This window comes from Mycteria americana, chromosome 7 (assembly GCF_035582795.1).
Source record: "Mycteria americana isolate JAX WOST 10 ecotype Jacksonville Zoo and Gardens chromosome 7, USCA_MyAme_1.0, whole genome shotgun sequence".
NCBI lineage: Eukaryota > Metazoa > Chordata > Aves > Ciconiiformes > Ciconiidae > Mycteria > Mycteria americana.
Window position 1 is genome coordinate 19,879,101 of NC_134371.1, and position 26,016 is coordinate 19,905,116.

At 38.8% G+C, this 26,016-nt stretch overlaps 1 protein-coding gene across 1 annotated transcript in view; it reads left to right on the plus strand.

Moving 5' to 3' along the window:
• IRS1 (insulin receptor substrate 1) overlaps positions 1-13,298 on the plus strand; it is a 55,983-nt gene extending 42,685 nt beyond the window's left edge. The window contains exon 2 of the mRNA XM_075507320.1: positions 12,244-13,298. The gene's annotated coding sequence lies outside the window, so the exon portion shown is untranslated. The remainder of the gene's footprint in view (positions 1-12,243) is intronic.
• Positions 13,299-26,016: the final 12,718 nt, after the last annotated feature.

Sequence of the window (26,016 nt, forward strand, 5' to 3'; positions counted from 1 at the left end):
AGCTGCAGGGATTTTCCAAACATATACAAGAGCTTAAAAAGCAAATCCAGTATTCTGTTGGATAAGGGGAGGGATCCAAGGCGAATTTCATATAGACAGCTTCTGAAAGCAGAAAAGGTTTTAAAAGGGACCATGCTGTAATGCTTCCTTACTGTGGAGCATTAGCTTTGGAAGTAACTTAGTACTAGGTATCATCAATGGCATAGCTGCTTGCTTGCAGTCTTACTGTAGTTTGGGTTACCTTTATAAAAAAGACCAGAGTGACGAGAACTTTCTTGACAATTGCACTGTTGATTGTCACAACCACTGATATTTTTTCATTATTTTTTATTTTATTTTACTTATTTTACTTTATTATTTCCCTCTGCTTTTCAAGCTGCCTACTCCCATCTCAGGCATATGTTTGATCTGCACTTGCTCCTTGAAGTATAATGCAGGCTTCTGTTTTTTAAGTTATATCTATAAGGCTGAATGGAACATGACCCTCCTTGTTTGACCTCCTGCATGTGATACACAATCCATTAAATCTCATGTAATATTTAAGAATTTAATACATTCTTTGCATAACATAACAGTAATAGTACTGACAAAACACTGCTCCAAGCAAAACTGCTTATACGAACAGATGATCTGTGAGCAGTGGAACTAATGAAGCCCTGTTTCCTATAGATTTGTCTTACATATATTAACTGGCCCTTTCGTTCCCGCAGTACACCCTCTGCCGCTTTTCCTCTGCAGTATCTGCCAGACAGTGCTGGGGCTGTTGAGATGGGTGTGGGGGGCTCATGGTGGGTGCTCACCAGCCTGCTCTCTGCTCTTTGTGGAACACGTGGGTTAAGACTGTGCCTCAGAAAAGGAATCCTTTACTCAGCCATGGGTTTTTACAAAACATACAGCAGCTTAGCGTATCTGAAATGTTACATCTTTGCCAAAGTTAAACTGAATTTTACATCCTGTTTAGAAGGTCTGCTCTTTATTCTACCAATTACGCAAGCTCCATTTCTTCAGGAAACCAGACCAAAGAAACCAGCGCAAGCTAAGGTTTCTTGAGTGTGGCACGACGTATTTTGTCTTCTTGGTGACCATGTTACTTGTGCTGTCTATACCCTCCTCTCCTCTCCTGTCACTTCACTGTCTTTGGGTTTTGTGCTGACTGTACTTCTACTTTGCAGCAGATGAACATCTTTGCCCCTTAACTGGCTTATGTTTAGCTGCCACTGAGCAGTCACTCTGAAGGAAAAGAAAATATTTATCTGCCTAGAATACTTATTTTCAGGATATTTTAGTCAATGGCTTTTCTGTGGTATGGCTGAACTCTAACATAGACTTCAGTAGTGGGATACACAGTTGTTAGAAGACCTGATGGTGAAAGAAAGCACAAGGTAATGTCCGACTCAGTAATTTGTCTTGAGGACCTTTACTTCTGTATCCCAAAGTTCATCCTTTTCCTAATCCAGCTTGCTTCTCCTTCTAGCACATTTTAGTTTTTGAACTGTTAAATGCCAAAAGTATGCCTAGTTTTGGACATCAAGGAAACTATGTTCCATCATCAACACTAATTTAAACAGTACTATAGTCAGTAAGACTAGCAGTTTCAATAGCTACTTGTCAGATACTATTTCATTAAACCATTTCTGAAACCATTATTGGTGCTTAACTAGCATAATATTAAACTTCTTCATGTTTCAGGAAGAGACCTTGTTCTGTGTAATGTGTGTTTTGAGTAACTTTTTGAATTGAGTTGATATTAAAGGATGATTAATATAATTTATGTTGGGGAGAGGTTTAAATGGAGCATCAATTACTTTTGTAATCACTGAGACTATCAGCAGTCCAAGATAGATAAAAATTCCTCTCTTGGTTAAGAAGACTGGGTGGCTGATGGTACAAGTTCATGTCATAGGTTATGAGAACATGGAGAACTTTCCATTTTATGAGATTATACAGTGCGGTCATACAGTGCAATAAGGCTGAATTTTTATATATTTTGTCAAGTTTAATGTTTAGTGGATGTTTTCAATCATTGACTAACCAAGACATCTTAATGAAATGTGATATCATGTACAGATCCTTTTGTGTGCATACTAAACCTTTAATCTGTATTACTATATGCTTTTAATTTTCAATTAACTTACACTAATAGCTTCTAAAGGGTTATCGTTAATACTAGATTTGACAACTGATGGAAGATTTATGTGTCACAATAATACAGTATCTATCATCTAGTGAGATTCTTACCGATACTGTTGTGAACAACTTTCATTATATGGGAAAAATTTCTACTTTGCATGTTTTTTTAAAAAATTTAAGTAAGAATTATTGAATTAAAATGTCTGACTGCAAATTCTGAGATGAGAAAAACTTTTACCTACTTTGACCTTTGCTTGTGTAATTATACAGTTTCATAATGCTAGATTGGTGTTAAAATAATATCAGTTAATTAACGTGACTGTTGATTAGTTTCCTATTTGAAATCATGGCAACTGAATGAATGAAGATTAGTCCATTTAAGCTGTTAGTAACTTTAAAATATAATATTGGCAGTCATTCAGGCTTTTAGGATTTCACTGAATGAAACTCTAAAGAAACAGCAGTAAAAGACTTGGTTTGTCTGGTTGGTCTTTATAATTTGGATTTAATTAACAGCTGTATCCAAATAGGGCTCCCCCCTCCCTGAGAGCCTACCAGGTGCTGCTTCCTCTGTCCATATACTTCAAACTTGAGATAGCTCCATTGTTTTGAATCAGAATTACATTTCCTTTGTGCCCTTTCATCACCCTATATTTACTGTTTTCCTTTTACTATGGTTTCTGGAAATAAATTGGATGCCAATTGTTTTGAAAACCTTATCTATATACAAACAAGTATTTAATTGTTTAAATGGCACAATGAATAGTTTAGCCATGAAGTACCTCAAAGCTTATTAAAGTGCTCAGCATTGTTTTTGAGGTTAATCCCATCGCAGTCCAGAGTATCTTGATTGCTAAATCAGTGGGAGTAGAAGGGTAGAGCTCTTGCTCTACCAGTAAAGGCTAATTTTCTTATGTTGGAATTTTTTCTCTTTTTCCAGCTAAAAATTCTATTTGCATGTAGAGTTTACTTAATTTTATAAATCTGTTTTAATGTGGAATGATGTTTGGCAATACATACAGTCACAAAATTCTCAAATGTTATTTATTTTCTTAAGCATTGATACTTTTGCCTCCACCGTCACGCATATGCATTCTTGTAGTTTAAGACCATGTAGTAAGAAACTAATATTTCCCACATAGAATGTGGGAATTCTTCTTCAGTTTGTAGGCAGTGTTCAGAGAATGAAGCTTTTTCCAGTTCTTTTTATTCTCATCAATGTATGGCTGGCCCAATGTTTTATTTGTAGCACCTTGTCCAGATGCTGCCCTGCATCTGTCGCCAAGTGGGCACTGTCAAGACACTTATCACCCTGTCGTCTGGCCCCTGGCACAGTCTGAACTCTTCTGTTGGGTAGCAGTTCTCATCGCACAGACAAGACACTGAGATACGGGAAGATTAAGGCACAAACCTAATTCCCTAGATATTATAGTGGCTGTGTGTGTTTCAGACATCATGACTTCCTCCTCCTCACAAGAAAATTTTGTGTAGAAAATAGATGAGGCAGATGTTTTATCTGTTTTACGTGAGACCAAGACAAAGTAACTTGAGTAAAACTATATAGAAAATCAAACCAAGAACGAGAATTAGATTTCAGGTCTTTCTGCATCCAGTTTTATGCTTGTCCACTTGCCTCTAGGTTATATACCCCAACCACAACTCTTTATTGCTGAAGAGCTTATGAGCATGGCTGATGCTTCGGATTTCAGTTGTCAGCTTAAGTGTCAAAGGATTCTGAACATCAGGTTTGAAGTGCTGGGAAGCGGAAAATGCCCTATGACTCCACGTAGAGAAGTTTTACAATTTATAACAGAGAGAGAGAAGGTAAAAAGGTCAGGTCAAATGAGTGCAAATTACTAGAAACTAGAAATAAATTGTCAATGTATGTGGATGTACATGAAAATACATTCCTATTGAAACAACTTTATGTCAGGTGTCATAGACTTGTAAGATTTGTTATCTTCTTGGTCTACAAAGGAGAAACCAATGGGTCAAAGCAGTTAATGTAATTCATTTGTTGTCAGACTGATGGTGGTATCTTGGTGAAAAGCTAAATCTGTGGTTAAATAACTGTTTTCTAGTCCAACTTCAAGTTGTAGCACACTTTACTGTTGCTTTTTGCCTTTTACCAAAGGCCTTCTCCTTTTACTTTATTAAAGCACTACCTCTAATTTGTTTTCAACTGCTATTTCTGCTGTATGGTGCAGTTTTTGTATCAAGGCATAGCAAACAGTGTCAAAATAATGGATGCTTTGCTTCTACCTCGGCTTTCCAAGCTTCTTGTTACAATTTTGTCAACTTTATGACATTTCGTTTGTTCTTATCCCCTCCTCTGTTTTCTTGGCGTGTTTTTCAGAATGTATTTTCCAGCACTTCCTTATTATCCTTTTTTGATATTTAATGCGCTGTTGTTGGAAATTGAGGAAGTGTTTCATCCAAAATCACTGCAGAACTTCCTTCCCACGCTGCTGCCAGAAGTGCTGCAGACTAGCTACTTAATTTGCACTGGCAGAATTTCAAAGGGAAGGTCAGCTGGCCAGGTTATCCCCCTGCGGGGCTTCTGTATGTCTTCCTTTTAAATGCCATTTTTCTTCTGTCTGTTCTACTTTTTCCCTTTACTTGTCCATTGGGAGGAAAATGGCTACGGCTAAGCTGAATAGTGTGAATCCTGGCTTTAAGGTGGAACTCTCACAATTTAGCATGTATCACAAGAACAGTTTCAAGGTAGTTGAGGCTACTTATGTACGGTTTTTTTACATGTTGTCAGAGAAAAGTAAATTTGGAGGAAAATGAGCATTATAAAGTTGGGTCAGAAAAGCACAGGAGAAAGTGGCAACGTTTGGCTGCAGGAATGGGGAACCAGACCATACTGCATGTGAAATACAAATTCATGGAAGGATAATGAAAATGAAAGTTCAACAGCTGAGATCTGCTCTGTTTATGTGGTAGCTACACTGGGTGTTATGTGTTGCTGAGCTCCACTGCTGATGTAATTCAGTTGATACAATATGAGCACAGCTTCAGTGCACTCAAGTTTGGTCAAATTTAATTGTGTATGTTTAAATCGCTAACAAGCTGAGGGTGTGTGAGTGCATCTAAAGACACGGGTCATCTGCTTTCCCATAGGGAGAGCAGTTGTAATGATTCCCAGCATTGGTGAGTTTTACTGAATTCCAAGCTACCATAAAAGTAATTTAAAAAAAAAATTTGTGCTAAGAAAACTCCTTTGAGAAACTATAATGATGTTGTGTTTCTGGATTCCCCTTATTAATATGGTTGATATATTGTTATATGTTTGATAAAGATAAATCCTGAGCAGTGTTTTTCTCTTTCAAGGGTACAGCCATACAAAGTGCACTTCACCATTGCTTTCTTGAACTGGGAGAGGGTTATTGGGTCAGCAGGGGAAGCGTGAATGCCCTAAATTCTTCAGGGGGTTAGACTCTGAAAACTCGGGTGAACTGAACAGTATAAATTCCAAAATAATGAATGACCCCAGTCATTGAATTTGCAAGTTTTTTTGAATCTTAAAAACAGAAGCAATGTTGTCCTGTGAAGGCTGAAGCTATTAACTAGATGATACACATTTAGGCTTTGATATCTCTTCTCATTATTGCAGTTTGGGGAAGGGGAGAAGACCCTGGGCCAGCAGTGGGTTTATCTGAGGGACATCAAACACAAACGATGCTGCCAAGAGTATTAGAGAAGCATTATGAGAAGATTTGGAATGAACTTGGAGTATTGATTCATGAGATCCTGCGTTCCCTGGCTTCAATAGTAACATCATTGTTTCCAGTTCTGAAACAAAGGGAATTTCTCTTTATGTAAGCTGGACTCAACCTTTAGCTGAATACTCAGCTAGACTTTTAGTAAAGGAAGGGGAAATATCCAGACCTTCAGTCCTTACAAAACTGGAAGAAACAAACATGAGAATCCCACTTACAAAGTAGCACTTTTTAATGACAGATACTCTTCCCATATTTTCCATTTCATAAAAAACAAAAATCTATGGGCTACATCTTGGTTTTTTTGTAACTTGCAACTGTTGGACAGTTGTTTTGCTTTATCGTTTAGCTGTATCACTGCAAGAAAAGTTGCAGAATTTCTTTACAAAACAGACCATTGAATTTAAGCTCTTTCTTTCTAGACTTAGTAATATCTTGTTTCCTTTAGTCTTCAAGAAAAACAAAAACTGAGTAACTTTTTTTCCAAAATTGAAAAGATGAAATATTTAATCAGAAATTCAGTACTTGGGTCAAGTCAGTTTTGTTCAAACCCCTAACTGCTGCTGATTTTGTGCAATAGAGCAGGAGATACCTTAAATATTTTTTCTACGTACAAACTTGGTGAATTCCTTTTTCCAGTATCCTTATATACCAGTGCAGAGAGCTGGCTTATATACCAGTGAGGAGAGTTTCCTGCTCTTTACAGGTGGAAATGGGCAAATCTGACCTCCAGCAGTGTCACTCTCCTATGCTGGCTGCTTGGGGCAGGCAGTCCTTGGTGTTCCGTCTGTGGCAGCAGCCTTGCTGACCTCAGTGATGGGTTGTGTTTTGTCTTGGGTGAGTTTAAATCAGGTTGACATGCTGTGAAGTTGAAATCAAACATACGAATTCTTTGCTGGGCAGAAGCTCATCCAAAGAATGTGTGTGGTTTAGTTTGTGTTTTCTCACTGTACTTACACCCGAGGAAATGGGTTCTTAAATATAAGAACCTGGTTCTGCTCATCATCTTATTTTAAAAATCTCTTAGTTTTTGTTTTTTCCCACTTTCTTTTTCTGGGGAAAAGAGGAAAATCTTCCTCTGTGGTGAGGATGACTTTTTTTCAGTGCTGTAGATGAAGGAAGGGAATTTTGTCTGAATTCATAGCAGAAAGACTGTACCATCTATTACTGGTCCTTAGGTTCCTCCATCAGTGAATGATTACCTATATGAAGAAGAACAAGGGGATGAAAACACTAAATCCAGTTACTCAGCCTGATAGGAAGGGACTTGGTGAAACCGAATCATCAGTAATTCCCTTACTTACGACACTCACAAGAAAGCTGAAATAGGCATTTTGGGGTACAATGAAGAAAAGCTTATCTAGGCTTGTTAAATGTAGATTATAGCCTGTCAAGTTAAATAGCAATGTTGTAATTACCTTGTTTAGTTCTATTTTGAATTCCTTTTGTTAGTACTCAGGCTGCAATTAACATACTAGAGCAACCATTGTTTCTTCTTGCATTCCTTTACTCTTTCAACGGTCCATGTGAGACTGGGGAAACTGTACAATGTATTTGCATCTCTTTGAAAAGAAGTTATTTAAGCTAGCTTAAATTTTGGTTAATGTTTTTAATTTATCCGAATGGGATACTTCCAATGTCTGTGCGCACGTTAGTAATGTCAGGAAATATGTAAACAGACACTACTTACGATCATCAGTATGGTGAACACAAAAACATGTGGATAAATTCAGCTTTTAAGTAGGTGTGCACCGTTTCATTATAATTAGATGATGACTCATGCAAATGTCACCAAGATGAGAGCTGTAAATGAGCTTTTCGGGACTACTTAATGTGTTTACTTTGTGTCAGATTTCTAAAGACACTTGGTTATACCTGCCCGGACAAGGGGTGCCCAGGCTGCATGCAGACCTCGACTTGTGAAATTCTGCACGAGTCCGCTGGTGTATTTTAATAATGGCTATCTTTTTATTTTGAGCTTTTGTTCCTGAGCTTTTTATTTTTCACTAGGTAGATGTGTTCATTATGCCGTAAATCACTGTTTAATCTACACAGAATAGGATACTCTATGTGATCCTAAAGTAAACAACAAATGCATTTACTTTTAAAACCTTTTATTTATAACTAGTAACTTTGACAGGGAGTCTTAAACCAGTCCTTGTTGTCCATTGTTTCAAATGAGATGCTGGTGGGATAGGTACAGTTTTGGAGAATACGTTTGGTTTAGCAAGGTTGATGGCAGAGTTGGGAAATGATCCTGCTTTGGTAGATCTGGAAAAATCTGCAGTTTCTTCAGTCGGGAGTCATCGTTCCATTGACCTGGCTCTGTTACCTGTAGAGTTGTTTCCTAAGCAGATGTCCAGCTAACACTGGAAAGGTTTCACAGTGTGCTAAGCAGGTCTGGTGTTTGGGTGCTGCATTTTGCCCTGGCATATTAATCGGTGACAAAGTAGTTGCATTTATTTGCTGTAGTGATCGCAGAGCTTCAACAGCAACTCCACATTATTTTATTTGTTTTGAAATGAAATGACCCTTTGGAAGGGCATTTCTATTGGTGTTTTAGGGACAAGACACATTATTGGCCCTTAATAGCAAAGAGAAGTTTAAATTGGTGACTGGAAAGTCTTTTGCTTGAAGATCGCTTGAGTTTTCACTTCTGTTTCTTTTGATAGATTGTTCCTCCTTGGTTACTTTTCAAAGAGAATGGATTGTAAGGAAGGAGTAAGGATTACACTTAAAGTGTATTTTAACACCACATCTATTTTACGTATGAAAATTCTGTTAACTTCAGGAAAGATATATTATTAAATTGTCTAGACGCTCTGCTCTTAGAGAGTTCAAATTTTAAGTACTCTTCTCCTTCTCCAGCTCCCCGATAATGGAAATAAAATGAAGTATCAATTTATTTTTAGTTACTGGATTTAAGAATGGGACTTCAGCTGTAGTAGGAACTTACAGCTAGCTGTGTCATATCCAGCCTGGACTAATAGATTTGAGAAGAAAGCGTTGCCAGCTGGAATGTTGCGTGAGTGTTATCTGCATGTGTGTTGTAACAGATGTTGAGCAGAGACTACTTGTCAAAGGTACCTTGTAGTAACTTTTAAAGATGCTTGTTTGTTTCAGTACATTTTCTTGCATCACTAATTTTTTCCATAAAGTCAACCACAAACTGCATTATTGGGGACTCCAGCTGAAATTTGTGGTGAATAGAAAATAGATTAAACACAGGTTTTCCCTTTTCTCTGGTTGCCAACAGTGATGTCAGTAGTTTTAATGATCCTTACCTCAGCTCGCGGCAGTCCTAGCACTCTCTATTAAAACACTTGTCTTCTGCACTGTTTTTATATGTTGTTAAGGAAATGCTGATGGCTGTTGATAAGAAACAATGAGGCATCCAGCTGATGACTTCAATTCGAATAAGGTACTTCCGCCTTGAAACATACTGTAATAGTTCACTGAGGAGAGCAGAGATTCAGATTGTTTTGTCAAAAATTTAAGAAATAATCTTTTCAGTCCAGCAAAGAGCATTTGTATGCTAAAATTGAGGACGGGGCTTTTGTTATGCACAAAGTTACGCACAAACAGGAATTCCCTGGAGCCAAGGCCTTATAGGTTGACTGTATTTCCACCTGGAGGAGTGGCTTTGCTCTCAGAATGGCTGTTTTCTATGCATCTTTGTGCATTCAGACAGAACGGGCACGGTTGTCCTGTAATAGTAGCACAGGTTGTCATTCTCAGTTACACAATTTTTGTTTTGTGGAAAGAGATTTGTCAGAGGAATTGGGGATGTGAAAACAAATAATTGCAATCAATAATTTCAGACAGTCCATAGCAAAGAGTCTAAATTTTTTTTCCTTCACAAAATTAGAAGAAAACAAAAGGCATCAATATATTTTTTTATCAAAGGGTGACAAATAGATTTCCATGTTGTACTGCTAAATATCCTGGGGGTGTGATTACAAGCTTGAAACTGCTCCATGCCCCTGTGTCCTGTCATACCTGCAGTTGAAGTTTGTATGAAATACAGCCTGTACCAGTTCGTGTCCTACATGATTCTGGCTCTTCATCCCAAGTCTCAAACTCTTGGATATGTCAGCCTGCTGTGTTTTTTCACTGTTTTTACACATGCACAGACTTTAATACGTGAGCATCTGGGTTTCTGTAACTGTGGGTTTCCTCAGTATTATTTTCTTAGTGAATTCCTCTAGGAAGTGTTTTGTTTTTCAAATAGACTTGTTACTCTCTTTCTTCCTTAGCTCTTCTGACTTCTGAATCCAGGAATGAATGCCTGCTAGTAGTGGTTGCGATGACTTCTTGGCCGTATTGGTTGAATTGATGAGGAACTGGATTGGACAGGCCATTTTGTTCAATACATGATGTATTTGAGTTTAGATGACCTGAATACTAGTGAAGAGGCGTAATACCTGGCCCTGATACTGCAAATTATTGTTTATGTACTTAAAATCTCTTAGCAGAATAAGGTCTAGCCATGTAGAAAAGCTGTTACTTGCTTTGCTTCCATTTGCCCTGTATATGCAAGGCAGGGCGGGCCGTGGGGCCCTGCCGGTGGGCACCCAACTGTTCTTCTGGCCCTGCTGGACGGGAGCTGGGTGTGAAACACCCGCCTCAGATTTGCAGCACGCAGATCACACACACTTTGCTCCTCTGTTTAAATGAAGCCATTTCTCCTTTGTCACTCATCTTTATTAATAAAGTATGGCATTACTGGCTAATTTTAGGTCCAACACAGTTGAAAGCTGCAAAGCTATGTGAAGCTGTATGTAGATATTTGGGTAGGAACATTCCAGTAGATCGCAATGTGAGTGCAGAAGAAAGTTGAGAGTAAATAAGAGATCTGTGAGATAATTCTCCAGGGAGTTTTCACAGCATACCACACATCATTTGCAGGGATAGGCTTTCCTTTCACTTGAAGGACCACACAAAGTAAATTCTGTTTCTTGGGCAATTAAAGAATATAGGACAGGAGGTCTTTTCAGTTTTTTTACTTCAGCATGTCTATGGGAAGCCTTTATTTGTACTGAGGAAAATGCACTGTTTACCTATCTTTTCAGGAGCATAGTTAATATCAAATATAGAAATAGACACACTTTTATGTAAAATCTAAGTCTTGCTTCATCAGATTTTAGGCGAAACTCCTGAAATGTAAATGATGGTAGTCCACTAACCCCAGTTAAAACAAAAATAGTATTCATTTCACTGGTGCGTTGTTCATTCCCCAGTGGGTATGGCTGCATGCAGCTGTAGTGCGAAGAGAGGAGGACGGGGCTGTGGTCTGCGGTGGCTCGGGGATCGCATGCTTGCGTGGCTGCCCCGCGAGCAGCGGGGCTGACACCGGCGGCTGGCGGAGGCGCGCGTTCTGCGTGCGTGCGGCCAGCCATTGCGGCAGGGCCTTGGGTACAGCGGGGAGGCACCCCGTGGCACCCCGCTGTGCGACCTCAACCCTGCGTCCTCCAGCAGGGACACCACTCCCCGCTGGGGGCTGAAGCATCTGCCGCGGGATTGCCGGCAGGACACGAGGCAGATCGGCACCGAGAGCGTCCCACTGTGCACTGCGTCGCTCGTGATCAGAGCTCTTGTACTGATGACCTGCCTGTGTAAAATCAACTGACAAGCAGAGTTGAGAGGAGTTGTTGACAGAGACAGTTGCACTACGTGCTGGATCAGGGAGGCTGGAGCCAAGAGATGAGGAGGACTTGGTAGGACAGGGTCAAAGGCAGCTTCTGACATTTGTTCCCCAGTAAGCCTGTGCTGTGCATTATTAGGGTTGCAGGACCTTGTTATTCACCCAGTCCTCTCAGAGAGAGAAGCAGAATGTAGATAAATTTATGGACTTTAACAGGGTTTTCTAGATAGAATTTTTTTTGTAACTTGTATGCCAATAGGGAATGGTAATGCTGCACCCGTAGTGCTTCATGCCTTGGTCATCCTTCTCATGCAAGCTGTGGCATTTGCAGGTGGCCAGGAAGCCCTACAAGGAGGCCTGACATTGAATGAAAACTTTCTTGTAGTGGGCAAAACCACCAACAGCAGGCTAATGGTTTGAGCTTTTCTTTCTCTTGTCACAGGAGCTTGTCAGAGTTAATCAGTATGGACACTTAAATTGTTTCTGCTTAGGTGAATCTCATGCAAGTTTTAAATGTATTTCTGACTGCTTTGAATGTTATTGCCAACATCTGTTTTAAGTGCTTTTGGGATTCAGATGCTTGAGTACAGTTCAACTGTGTATGCCATAATTTTTCAAGGTGCTAACATTTTCAGTTTGAATGATAAATCTTTAAGGAAAAAAAAAAAGGAGGGGGAGGGAAGTAAGTACAGAAAAGCTTTTAAAGTGCCCATGATGCTAATTTTCTTTCTCTTTCAATTTCAGAATGATGACCTATACAACCTCAGCAAATCCTTCTTTTAACTCATGGGTATCAAGACTATAAATGTTTCATGCTATCACAACTAGGACCTCACCTCCTCCTCCTCCTCTTCCTCTGTAAATGGGTACGATGCATCCAGTTCAGTTTGTTTACTTTACACAAACCTCAGGAGTTAGTTGACTGAGCTGCACATCCTGTGTTGTGCCAAGCAGAAGCACTGTGACACCTGGACAATGAGTCTCTCTTACTTCATCCTCTACCATAAGGACTTAGCTGGCCACAATGAACTGATGTGCCCACCACTACGTCATGGTGAGAATGGGTATTTTACTAGCACATTTACACAACTTCATTTGCTGCTGAAAACCTGTATGACAAATCATCATTGTAAATTATTACATACAAAACTTAATGTTGGTTGAAGAGTATTAAATATTTAACATAGGTTTTGATTTATACATGTACTTTTTTAATTAAAATGTAACTTTTCCTACAGCACATCTTTTTTGATGTGGAACTGAGGTATACTATATTCTGTTGTAAACAGAGTGGGAAACCTGCTTAAAACAAGGCTTCTAAGAATAGAGTAGGGTACTATTCTTGTTTTAAGATTGTAATTCAGAAAATAATATAATATGAGTCATTGGTCCCTGGGCCTTGATTGTACAGTCATATTTACTGATACTATCAGTTGTAAGATAACCCTGATGTTGAGTTCTTTCCAAAAGAAAAATAATTTTGTACTCCTTGTAAAATAATAGTCTGTATTAACTACAATGAAGACAAACATTACTGTACATGGTATTTACAAGTGTCAACTTGAATTCATCAATTGCACAGGAACTGACAAAAAAAATCAGAAAAAAAGAAATCAAAGTCTTCCATTGTATATATTGTAAAGAAAAAAAACCCAACCAACAGAAAACCACAAAACAAAATGAAAACAAAAAAGGGTGAACTTTTCAAATTGACTCTTTCCCTGGAATGAAAATGTGGGTGTTTGTAAATTCTGGAAATCTCTTTCTATATGTAATAAACTAGATACTGTTTTATCTGCTGTAGTGTTTTTTGGGGTTTTTTGTTTTCTTGGTAAGCTGTCTCAAATATCTCGAAGTGTCCCACCAGGCTTCTTTGATGTTTCCATTGTGTGTAATTGAGAATAGCTGTGGATCACCATAGCTTAAGAATAAAGTCAAGTGTAATTAGGTGTAGTAGGGAGTATGCTTCCTTGAATTATTTCACTAAAGCTCTTGTTTCAGTTTTCTGGAGAATCTTCAGGATACAGTCCTCCTTCCACTTAAGTTGGTGGAAGAGTTCACAGCAAGTGAAATCACTGGAAGCCATAGCAAGACTTCAGCACGAAATTGAAAAAGAACGGCCCAGATGATTGTCTGGAAATCAGTGCAAGAGGAAGGATGAGGAAGAATTCTTCTGCGACTCTCCTGTGCTCCACTCTGGTTCTATGCAGATAGAAATTCTTTTGTGCATAGCATTTGCAGAGCCTTAAGTCTTTTTGGGACTGGAAAAATACTGAGATCATGGATTTCCAAGTAAAACGTTGTTGAAGTGATAACTGAACTTGAAGCCATGTCAGGTCCCTGTTGGTCCCTCCTCCTGCTTCTGTGAAGCAACTCCATGGACCAGTGCACATTCGACAGGATTCTTGTTATCAGGAAAAGGCAGGCACTCAAAGCACCAGCTCTCCCTGCAGGAAGGCTGTCAAACCCTCAAAGAAGGGGTTTCTTTCCCCTGAGATGTTTATGATGTCTGGGTTTAGGCTGTGGTTAATGCAACGTACTCTTCTGACTGCAGTATAGATGAAGGGGCCATTGCACAGCTATTTTTCACCTCTCTTTTTGCTCCTTTTCCCTTAGATCTGCTGGTATTGCACATATATAACCACTTTGACCCTGTCAAGTCAAAATACTCACTTAAGAAAGGACTTGCAGCTTAAGAATACTTAAATCATTCTAGATCACTGGGAGCAATTGCACGAGTGGTGATGCTGGCAGATTTGAGGATGTTGTTGCATGGTGAGGCTGCAGCCTGAAAAGGACCTGCGACTGCCCAGGGTGCTGCCTTTGGAAATCTTGGGCTTTGCCGACAGAACAGTCTTCTTCCAAAGAGGCTGATACCAATCAGTAAAAGACATGAGGTTTTGCTTCTTTTTTTATGGAGGAAGGGGCAAGTCGATCCACAGTAGCTTGCCTATTACTCTTGATGAGCATTGGTGTGTATTTTTCCAAAGAACCATTAATATCTAAGAAGGCAGCACTTGCTTTAAAAGAAAGCCACATGCATCAGACCAGTATCTAAATTTCTAAGTTACCCATTTTCATTTTATCTTAAGATCCTTTTGTTTGTTTGTTCTTTCTTTTTTTAATGGGGTTTAGTTGTAATGAAAACTTGCATATGTTTTGAAGTAAAAACATAAAAACAACTCACCTCCAACCCCTTTGCCCACAGCCTTCTCCAGCTTAATGAATTAACATAAATGTTCACTGTGTTGATTTGGTTGCTAAATATTAGCCCATGTTGATGTTGAAGTGCCTTGGATAGAACAGTATTTTATGGCCATTGTGCTTTGCATTGTTTCAGATAATTTGCATGCTCTAGCAATTACTGAAATAATAGGTTTGTAGGTACTGGAAGCTACTGTTAGGTTTTAAAAAGCATTAGTGAGTACATTTAATCCTGGTAGAAGTATTTCACAGTGATACATCTATGAGCAAATTTTTGTTATAAAATATGAATTTTAAAAAATTGTAGGAATTGGCAATGGTCATTACAGAAGGGAATGGTGCAGGGAGGATAGTGCTGATCTGGTGGGTTTCCATTCATGTTAATAGTAATGTACAGCCAGAGAAACAGCTTGTTAATGATGTTAACATGCATTGCTTTTATGTTAATAGTTATTTTTTTCCTAGTAAAATGAAACATGCCTGTTTTAGCAAATGTTTTAAAAAGGCTTTTGAAGCAAAATGAATTCATAACCAAACCTGAAACTCTTCATTCTTTTCTTGCATAGATTGTTATTCTTATAAATTGCAAACTTTAATAAATAGACCATTATGAACCGAACCCTTTTAAATTAAAGCATAAATGCCTCAAAAATATGGTACTATACTCTCTTATCCTTTTACGAATTCTTTTGTTCTGTCTGCCACAGAACAGATTATCATTTCTTTAAGTTTCAAAATGAGCAAATGGGATCAGTCCTATATCTACTAGTAAAACTCAAACGCTCAGGAGTTTATTTTGAATTTTTTTCAAGTGGAAGTTTCTGGTTATTATTTAAGTTCCTTTCTGGCTCCGTTACTGGGACAGTTTCAGTTTTCAAAAACTCTGTACTGAATGCATTTATTAGTGCTATTGTTTGAAAATGAATGGGGTTAGAAAAACTATTTGAAGCAGTCTCCAGGAGCATAAGCAACACTTATACACTTGGGTTTTTGCAAGGATTACTGTGTTCAAGCTCAATCTGATGCTGAGTTGGCATGTATGTTGTGGAACTCTAAATAAATTTTCATCCTTCTAGTCTTTGATATTAACCTCTTTAATTAGTATTTCAAATGTCATATGTCTCCTATAGCGTTTATTAATTTTTTTTTCCCAGCAAAAGTACAAATTCAGAAAGCAAAAAGGAAACTCAGGCCATGTTTATAAACATATTCTAGTGCTGTAGCCTTACTTTCTGCATATTTAAGAACTAAGCATCCGTGTCCATCTTGCTACCACCTGACTTCTAGCTCAAGCTATTATTCCTGCCCTCTATTACACTCAAGGGCTGTGTAATGAGTAGTATGTGCTTAAATGGGTCCTATCAACTTAGCGTGTGCCATATTTCAGTTGCATAACTACTCTGCAGCAACAGATTAATGCAGCAGTATGAACAGCCTTCACATTTGCTTTTGAAATGATTAGCCGAAGCTAGTACTTGGTAGCAGCTTAAGTACAGCATGTCAGCTGTTAATTGAATCAATCTGGATAGATGTTTGAGTGCTTTGTTCTGCAACTTAATACACCTAAGCTAGCTTAGTTTAAGGAAGCAATACTGAAAATAACGAAGTTAGGGCAAATCTTTTGCCCATCTCTTGTGTGACCTCCAACCCATCATTGGGTGCAGCTGATAGTTTTTTGGGTTTTTTTCAGCCTGCAAGTCTTGAGGCTAGTTCACTGGTGTAAAGTGACGGTATTCACCCTTGTCCAGTTCACCCTATATTTGCCTGCTTATTAGTAATTTCATGAAGCTGTGACTTTGAAGATACCATAAATATGTTGCTTGTGAACTTAGCAGATGCCCATATGAAATTCTTCAGGCTGTAGGATGGAGAATGGAAAAGAGTGGAAGTGGAAAAAAAAATTCAGGACTTTCAGTTTGTAGAAAGGCTCTTTCTTTTTTGTCTTTGTACCTCTAAGGCAATACTATTCTCAAAACAGATGAAATGAGGAATCTGAGATGGGGAGGACCATGATCTGTCATACTCGCTTCTTTCCAAATGTATGTTCTGAAAGAACGTTTATATATAGGAGGAAAAGGTGGAGGCTAATTAATGACTACTTGAGAAAGCAGGTGTTATTCTAACTTTGTATTTAAATACTTTCAGGTTGGAAGTTTTGTATTCTGCATTTGGACTAGCAGTAACGAGATAATCAAATGTTAGAATATGCCTGCAATGGGCAGGCTCAGGTGTTGCAGAAAACAACCCAAGAGCACTGCATCTGTACTGTAAGACAGAGTAGAGCTGGGTGCGAGGCCTCTCGGAGGGAGGGAAGGAGGGGGAACTCGAACACCTTGTGCCTCGCGAAGCTCACTGGGAACGTGTTTTCTGTAAAAGGTTCTGTGCCATTCTGAACTCCTGATCTGAATTGGTAGATGGTTTGAAAATTGGTACTTCACATTACCCAAGGGCCATGGAAAAGTAACTGCTGGGAAGTCCGCCTAACACTGCACAACCTATAGAAAGGCTGTGGTTGGTGGGTATCCCTCTGGCTGCAAGGATCCCCAAGACTCCCATTTCTGCTGTATTAGGATACTTGATGGTTATATTTGGAGAGGCACAGTAAGAGAATAAAATAAAACCTATATACTTTCTGCAGATTAAACCAATTGAATACCTCTCAGAGAAATCAAGTTATCTGTAGGCAGATAAACTATATTGAATCAGAACAACAGGAAGAAGAGTTATTCTGTGTCATGGCTTGAAAAAAATGGTTATGCTTTTTCAACTACTCTTAGGCCCTGCTCTGTCTGTAGAACTTGAAGCACTGATTATTTAGAGGAGAGACCTGACTGGAGAACTCACCTACTATGTTTGTGGAGGGTACAGTGTTGCAAAGAGAAACCATTGAAGCAGCAATGCTGCTACAAAATTGATAAAAAAATGAAAAATACCAGATGATGTCTTTGATATTTTTGCCAGTAATTTTTGAAAAGGAAAAGTTCTGCCTTACAGCTCTGTTCCTGTCTGACTATCCAAAGGCTTGTGGCATTACAGTATATTGTATGCGGCAGTCACAATCTCTGCCTTTCTTTTATACTTTGATTTTTTTAATTTCAAAATCAGTCTGGCACGGTGTGGCTGTTGGATGTCATGATTGAACCTTCCTGGTGTGGAAGCAGGGCTGAAAGTCCCTCCTGCTGCGCATAGCTGTGCCGTACAGGGCCTGGCGGGGGGGAGACTTTCTGAGGGGCCCTCCTGTTCAGCTAGGAAGGGATAGCTCCTGTCTCTTGTTCTCTTGTTTGTTTGGAGGTTTTTGTTTTAATAACTAATTATTAATTAGACTGAATAAAATGTCAGTTACGCCATGAATTAATTATTGTCAATGAAATACAATAAAGTTGAAATGTCAGGGGTTTTCTCCTCAGTTTATTGCGGACAGTGGTACTGCCCTGTTAGTTTTCCTCACCGCAGTGGTAGTGCTCTGTTTTTCCACTTTCTTGAACATTAACTGAAGGAAGATATGATAATTTTAACCATTTATCAATTTACTGTTTCACCTTCAGCTGGTGAATTTAGAACAGCGTTTAATTTTTCTTTAAACTGTTTGGAAATTTGATTAAGGCAGGAGTTTGGGACAACAAAATTTCTCACATATCCTGGTTCTCTCTGCAGTCAGTTGAGGTGGGTGCAAGGCAAACTTGTAGTTGTTTTTTTCCTTAGGCCCTATCTTCTGAAATCAACAACAGGTTGTTGGCTTTTGTTTTAAAAAGGCTGATGGAAATAAGGTGAGTGTCCAGTTCCTGTGGTTGCAGTCTCAATCCAAAACATGGATTGAGCCCCTGAAGGGCCAAAAAGTGGTTATCTGTCCTTTAAATATGAATATGACTAACTTCAGAGAAAAAAGGGTGTCCTCTAACAACCTTTAGATACTCCTGAGGTTTCAATAACTAGAATTTGATTATCTTTTCTCCAGAGCAGCCTGAAGGCCCAGTGCACTGAATCTGCATGCTTTTACCTCCTCAGAGGAGGAAGCCATTGCTGTCCTGCCCAGCCTGCCATTTTACCACAACATCTGGCTTTCCTCTGCTGCATGGCAGAGTAATCTAGCTCATCCTGTCAGTGTGCCTTTTTCAGTAGCATGTTTTGCATTAATTTCAGCTTCTTCACAGTGTGTCTGTGACTGCTGTGATGCAGCCTGCTGGTGGAGTTCTTGCCAGCTTCCCTTAGTCATGCAGTCCATCTCCTTCATCCACACAGTTGGTGCCACCTCACAGGAAAAGGTAATCTGAAATTCTCTTTTCCTAAATCTGCCAGGAAACAATTTGCCTGAGCTTCTTCCTTGTCAGGCTTTCTCTGTGTGAAGTGGCTTGGTAATCTGTTGGCTCGGTAATCTGTTGGCTCATCACCAGTCTCCCAGTCATGTGGCTAATCCTGAGGGTTGTCATCTGAGGTGAAAGATAAGGAGAAGGGTCTGAACATGACACATGTATCTGAAAGATCAAGAGACTTCTGCCTGCTGTGTTATTTTTAAAATTGGAGCTAACAATGAGACATGAGTGAGCTGTTTGTTCTTACCTCTTCCAAAACATTGTATGAATGTGGGTAAATCATTTAATATTGCCTTAGTTTTGTGTATGCAAAATGAAGATGATTTTTACCTTCTTCACCGAGTTGTTAGGAGGATTAAGTATAGAATAAGAAGTACTCGACTCCTGTAGTGTTGGGCAACATAGAAATACTTGTTAAGAAAATACATAAATTTTGTTGTTGCAGAACAGTAGTACTATCCAGCCCGTCTTATCTCTCCAGATTTCAGTGTCCACTTCAATGCTTCCGTTGTTCTTTTTAATAACATCTTGCTCAGTCAGAAAACTTGGTTGCTGGAAGGTTTTATTCTGTGTTTAGTCTGGCAGTCCCTTCCACTCTTGAGTTTCATTTTAACTGTTGCACAGTCAAGGTGTTCTCACCAAAAGATGTGTTTTAAGCCAGGTCTGCAGTTCTCAAAAAAACCTTCTCTGTAGTCTATTAATGGAAGTCGCACTTGACCCTGACTCAGGAGACTCCTGCTATTCAGGAAGACCAGTGCAATGCCTGCTGAAGATTCATTAAAGTGATCTTTACTAAACAAAGCCTATAAACTAAATACAGAAGCTTAAAGCAAGTATATCCTTAACTTAAGAATGGCTCTATACACATATATGTGTGCTTTGGGGTGTCTGTGTTTGTTTTTCCAGCAGTTTCATTGTGAGAGCTAGGAGCTCTATGAAATGAAGATCTTCAAAGCTTCCTTGAAGACAGGATGCTCTTCTCCACTAATGTCTTGACTTTGTGCCCTGCCAAAACAGAAGCTTCTTTTAGTCACAGTGAGCTAGTCTTCTTACTCCTCTTAATACCTCTTCCCATGGATGCTTCAAGGAGGAAGCTTCTTATTGTTGAGCTCCTCATCTCTTCACCGTACTGGTGAGCTCCTCATGCCTTCCTGAAACTATTTTTCTTTGCTTTCCTCTTTTCTGTGAAGCACTTTTAGCGCCTGAATGTTCTTTGGCCACTGTATGCTGACTTTGGGGACAGTGCTGGCTTAGTGAAACCTTGCCCTCAACACAGCTGCTGCTACTGCACTACCATAACATGCCAGAAAAACTTCCTGGAGATGTACTGTGAGTGGTATCACTGAATTGACTTGGACTTAAGTGGCCCAACAATAGGGGAAAGCATGAAATCCTTAACTTGAAATTGCCACTGAAGGCAGTGGATCCTGAAACTACAGCCTCTCAATTTTTACTGTAAGTAGATGGACTTGTAGCATTAAATTTTTGGGGGAAATAAGACTTTTTCCACATTATAGAATTATTTTGGTTTTAAAAGGCTCTATCCTCTCTGGTATCTTCAGCTAGAAATGATCGCCTGGTGGAATACTGGGTGGTTTTACCTGATTGAGTAATTTACTTCCTGATTAGATATGTGGAATGATTTCACTTGAAGTAAGACCTCCAAAATAAAAAGTGAGCTCACTTTTATTTTTTTTTAAACCCCCATCATTTAGTAAATACAATTTAGAACATGATTACACAAGTGACAACGCTACTCAAAAGGCGGAACCTTACAGCATGAGACATAGCAACCTGTTAAACTTATTCTGGCTTTAGAAGAAGAAAAGCAAGAAACTAGAAGACTAACAGCTCAGAGAACGTGCTACTTTCTTTTTGATGGGATCCAACATAAACTTAGTGTTTGGATCAGAGTCTCTTTTGCACAATGTGTTTGTTACACACCTTGCTAGCTGGCAGTGCAGTGAAATGGTTTCCTAATGAAACTTCCATCACTGTAAAATAATCGCATATCCTTGCTAAGCAAATAACATTGTTATAACTGTGATGTGGGTTTGTCAGTCCATTTTCTAAATAGTGTTGCTATTTAAGCAGGATGTTTGTCATATATGACAGTAATATAAATTGATACCGAATAGATTAGATCTTTTAAGGAGAGCTGTGATCAACATCTCTATGAATTTAATGGTTTTTTTGGGGTGTTTCTTGTTTGTTTGCTTTGGGGGGGCGCTTATTATGTCTGTGTGCGTGCAGAGTAGAAACCACTTTCAGAAGCTTGTCAGCGAAGAATCAATGATTGTTCGCATCCCGATAAATATTCAGATAGGTGCTCTCTAATAAATTCATATTTGATCTTTGTGTAGACACTGCAAGTGTCACTTTCCAGCAATCAGCAGCTCTTCTAGCTCCAGTGATTGCCAAAGTTATTTTGGGAAATTACAGGAAGTACATGCTTAGTCTGAAAATAGTTAAGGCCAATTCTTAAAAAGAAGAGTTAAGCCATGAATGACTTACAATTCACATAGATAACTATCATTATATTATAATACTTCCCTAAAAAATATTTCAATAGCTATAATGAGAAGGAAACAAGAAATGAAACTGAAAGGAAATTAATTAAAGTCCAATGTGCTCAAATTCTCCCTTTGTCATCTTCGCACATTTTGTTGTTTTCAGTATTTCTGTATATTCTTTTTTGAAGCAAACTTTACCCAGCAAGCAAGAGTCAGATTTCTCATGCCTATCATTTGCATTCCTTGGTTTCTTCTGTGTTGTTTTCTAAGGTTGACAGAGATAAATTTAGATTGACTTTCTTTGATTTCACAGCCTTAGTGTTCTAGTCTAATTCCACCTTTAGTAATTATTTAGTCTAATTCCACCTTTAGTAATTCCAAATAATACCTATTTGGTTCTATTGCGGTACTGCAATGCTGTCTCTCTAGGTGTAACACTGTATACATTTTCATCTATTCTGAAGGAAAATAATTCAAAAACAAAATTGTGAGAACTCTTAAGGCTGTGCCTTCAGGAACAGGCTTTACCTCCTGTGCTCCGTGACAGGAAATGAAAGGTCAGGAGAGTTAAAACAGGAGTGCTGATTTTGCTGCAGTAAAATACAGTGCTTCCATACGATCATAATTTTAAATTACTTCTCCAACTTTGTCACTGCCAAAATTAATCAGGGTAATGTATGGCAGAGTGAACTGAAATACACAAACACAATAAGGCCTCCTAAGACAGGAAACCAAAGCGTTCATTTCTGAGAGGAAGCTGAATTAACAGAAGATAATTCTCTACCATACAAAGTAGTCCATAAAATATTAGTGTGTTGTTTTGTGTTGTGTTTTGTTTAAATAGTGAGGCTTAAAATGAGGCTGCTGAAAGGAAGTGGGAGTTCAGTGTCATAAGGATTCTTTGTTTGGGGGCGAGGGGAAAAAATTGTGGTTCCCTGCGAGTTTTTTTATATGATAATGGGTACCGTACACAAGTTGGTGTGGGAGTATGCTGTGCGCAGGCTTCCATAAACCAACGTCATGAGGCACACAGCAAATAAAGACTTTCCAGATTATAATTATTGTTTAGTCAATCCCCTGTTTTAGAGCCAGTTTAGAGAGCGGAGAATAGAGGTAATCCTTCCTCACACCAGTAAAATTTGAAGGAGCTGAAAGCTAGGTGATAGATTCAAGCTTAGACACCTGTTTATGCAGGGAAGCAGTGGGTTAAAAAACGTAGCCAACAAAGATTAGAAAGAGCCTAACAAAATCCACAGTTGTGATCTTTGCCCATGGAAACGGCATGATCAAAGTGGAGCTTGGATGCTGAACTTAACCCCGCTCACACCAGAGGGATGATCCTCTCCTGACTGGCCTTATCCGATCTCCCCTCAGCAGAAGTGACCTCAGGAGCAAGGCGCACCACGTCATCGGAGGGCTCAGCCAGCGGTCACTGCTGGCTGTGACCATGCCGTTGGCCCTCCCTGTGGAGCATGCATGCTTGCAAGGGTGACGTGATGGGTCTGCTGCCCAGGCCCAGGCAGTGGCTGCACCCAACCCTGCTCTAGTGGGAAACCATAGTGGGAAACCATCTGAGTGCTATTAATCACTCATCCCTGACACATGGAGTTAGGGGCCACCGTTCAGGTGTACAGTGGTAACGTACCTGAATAAAATAAATGGGAATTTGGCTGCAAGCTTCTGAATGCCTGCCTTGGTCGCAGTAGCAGGCAGAACATGTCATGACTAAGTAAATTCCTGCAGCCCACACAGTCAAAGTGGTCCTCTTTCAGTTTTATAATTTATGAATACGTTGCTGGGAATAAACATAGGGCTTGTGTGCTCCAGGCAATGTTTAAAGCTCTATCTTGCTCTTGTTTCACTGCATAACAAAATCCCTGTCACAGATGGTAGCCAGGCCAGAGACAAAGCCTATAATGAATTGATGTTAATATTTTTTTTAACACATACAGTTAGTTTTTTTCTAAACATTTCTTTGTTCATACCTTCACATGTATAGAATATCCCCATGTCCTCTGCACCTGCGTGGAAAATCTGCCGCTGCTCCTAGAGTGACGTGACCTAGATTTCAAACCAAAAACTGAACCCAAGAGGTTTTCAGCTGTAGGCTTACATTTTCACTGGAACTGAACTTTCCCCAAAGTACACTGGCCTTCATCAAGGTCTGGAACGGGTGAGCCGAGAAGGGAATTCTTGCAACTCAACCCTGACTTTCAGATCCAGCTAGCATAATTATAGTTTAGCTACTGGCCAGTAGTACTGCTCTGGATAGCATCAAAGCATTCTTGTAAAACATTTTGAACTACTCCCAATGACCACTTCTGTGGTCGGTATATAGTAACTTCTGAGCGCATATTCAACTGTGCCTTGTCCAAAGAGTTATGCAGTTTCTATATACAGACACCAGCACAGATCTATGTGAATTACCCATCTACCAAACAGCTCAGTTGTAAAGACCGGATAATTTGACTACCCGGGCATTGTGGCATCCATTGCATAAGTGTACTTCAAACATATTGGCTAATGCATCCGGAATGGGCTGTATCAAAAGCTTTAGCAAATCAACGCCTACAGAAATGTAATTTGACTTTAATCAATTTTATTGTTGGAGAAAAAGAGGAAAACATAGATAAAAGCTTTAAGAATACAGAAAGGAAAAAATTAATTTGTAGGAAGCTAATTAATTTGTTTTTAAGATGCATTTTTTCAGTCCTTTGGTGGAGTGCAGCTTGTTTAAAGAAACTGACTTGCTGGAAGGAAAAGACAGCGTCCACAGCAATGTTGTTTCTCTCTGCAGAGGTTAGTGTAAATTATTCGTATTTATTTTCTTCTTCTCTAAGGACCTAAAATACACTAAGGTTATTCAAAAGAAAATAAAAAGAAGGAAAAAAGGGAATTAGGTGGAACTGTAGAAGATAAGGAAAGAGGAAAGGGGAAAAGCATCAGAAAGTGACTGTGTCTAACAAAGCGTGCGTGTGTGTGTATATAAAGTGTAAAAAGTGTGTAAAACCAACAAATGCTCCAATAGCACTGACTGCAAGCTAACCAAAAGTCACAAATCACCCTTGAAAACTCAGTTCTATTTTTATCCCACAACAGCTTTAACATCTGTATTTAATAGACATTTATTCATTAGTGAATTACGTGAAGTGATGATTTTTGTATGGTGTTCAGGTTATGGTTTGCTTTATGTTGTAGTTGTGATGCACATGCTCTGTGGGATGTATTTAAAGACGAATAACTGTTGGAGGAAGTGTTGAATTATTTGTGTTTCAGAGTATGTTAAATATTCACCCAGGACTCAATTTCAGTAATAGACCTGTTTCTGTGAGGTGGGGTACAGTACAGCAGTTTCTGTTGAACCAAGGTAAGTTTGGAGTTATTTTCCTGCAGGTGATATTCATCCTGGATCTCTATCAGTGTAAAAGAGGTCAGTATATGATTCTAGCTTCTATAGCAGGCTGCTTAGTAAATTAGCTAATCCTCTTCTATTGCTGTTTGATTTGAGGGATATCTATTCTGGAAAAGACAAATACAGATAAATCTGCCTACCCATTTAGATGATATCTGAAGAATGTCTATGAAATTAAGAGGCCAAATATTTACATGTAACTGTAGTCATTGCATATTGATTCCTGTTCATATTTATAATACTATGTGCAATGAAAGAAATTAAATAATGACATTTCCTATAGATGTATGTAAAATTATCATAGCTGTCAGCCAGCCTATTCTGATAATACTGTGAATCTGAGCATTGATTTTCAAATGCTCTCCTTTTCCTAGTTTTCTATCAGCTTGCTACTGCTATTCTTAACTCCTGAGCAGTCAGCATTTGGGTTGGAGGAAGATGAAAAGTAGGTATTTCATATCCATGTTTCTTATTGAGGACAGCTTAAAAGCTGGAGAGGTGCATCTGAACATTTGTGGGAAAAACTATGTGAATACAAATCAGAACTAACCACTATGAATTTTCCATTTACTGTTTTTAAAACAGGTGAGATTTTTATAAAGTAATTAGGAATTACTTTAATATGACAGACATAGAAAGTATCTTTATTTCCAGCTTTTAGAATTGGCCTGATTTCCATGAGTGCAAGGTAATGACAGATGCTATCTTTTACATTGGGCTCTGAGGTTATGGAGCATTTCTGAGAACCAAGCCATTTGCTGCTACTTCTGCACTTCTGAAACTAACTTCTTAAGGTATTCAGGACTATAAAAAGTGATTTATATCATTCCCAGATATTGTGAATTATTTGCAAAAAAATTGTATTTTCAGGAAAAATATTGCAATTCTTACAGCACCATTAAAGAGGAGCAGACCTAAAAAAAAAAAAAATCATGTTTGTGTGAGCTATCATGCATTGTTTGGGGATTTAAATCTGTCTTCTTTTTATTTTATTACAATTTGCAGTGCTTTTTCTGTTTTGTTCTGTTGAAAGGATATAGTGCTGATAAAGAAACAACTTCTCCTCCGGCTTGGTATG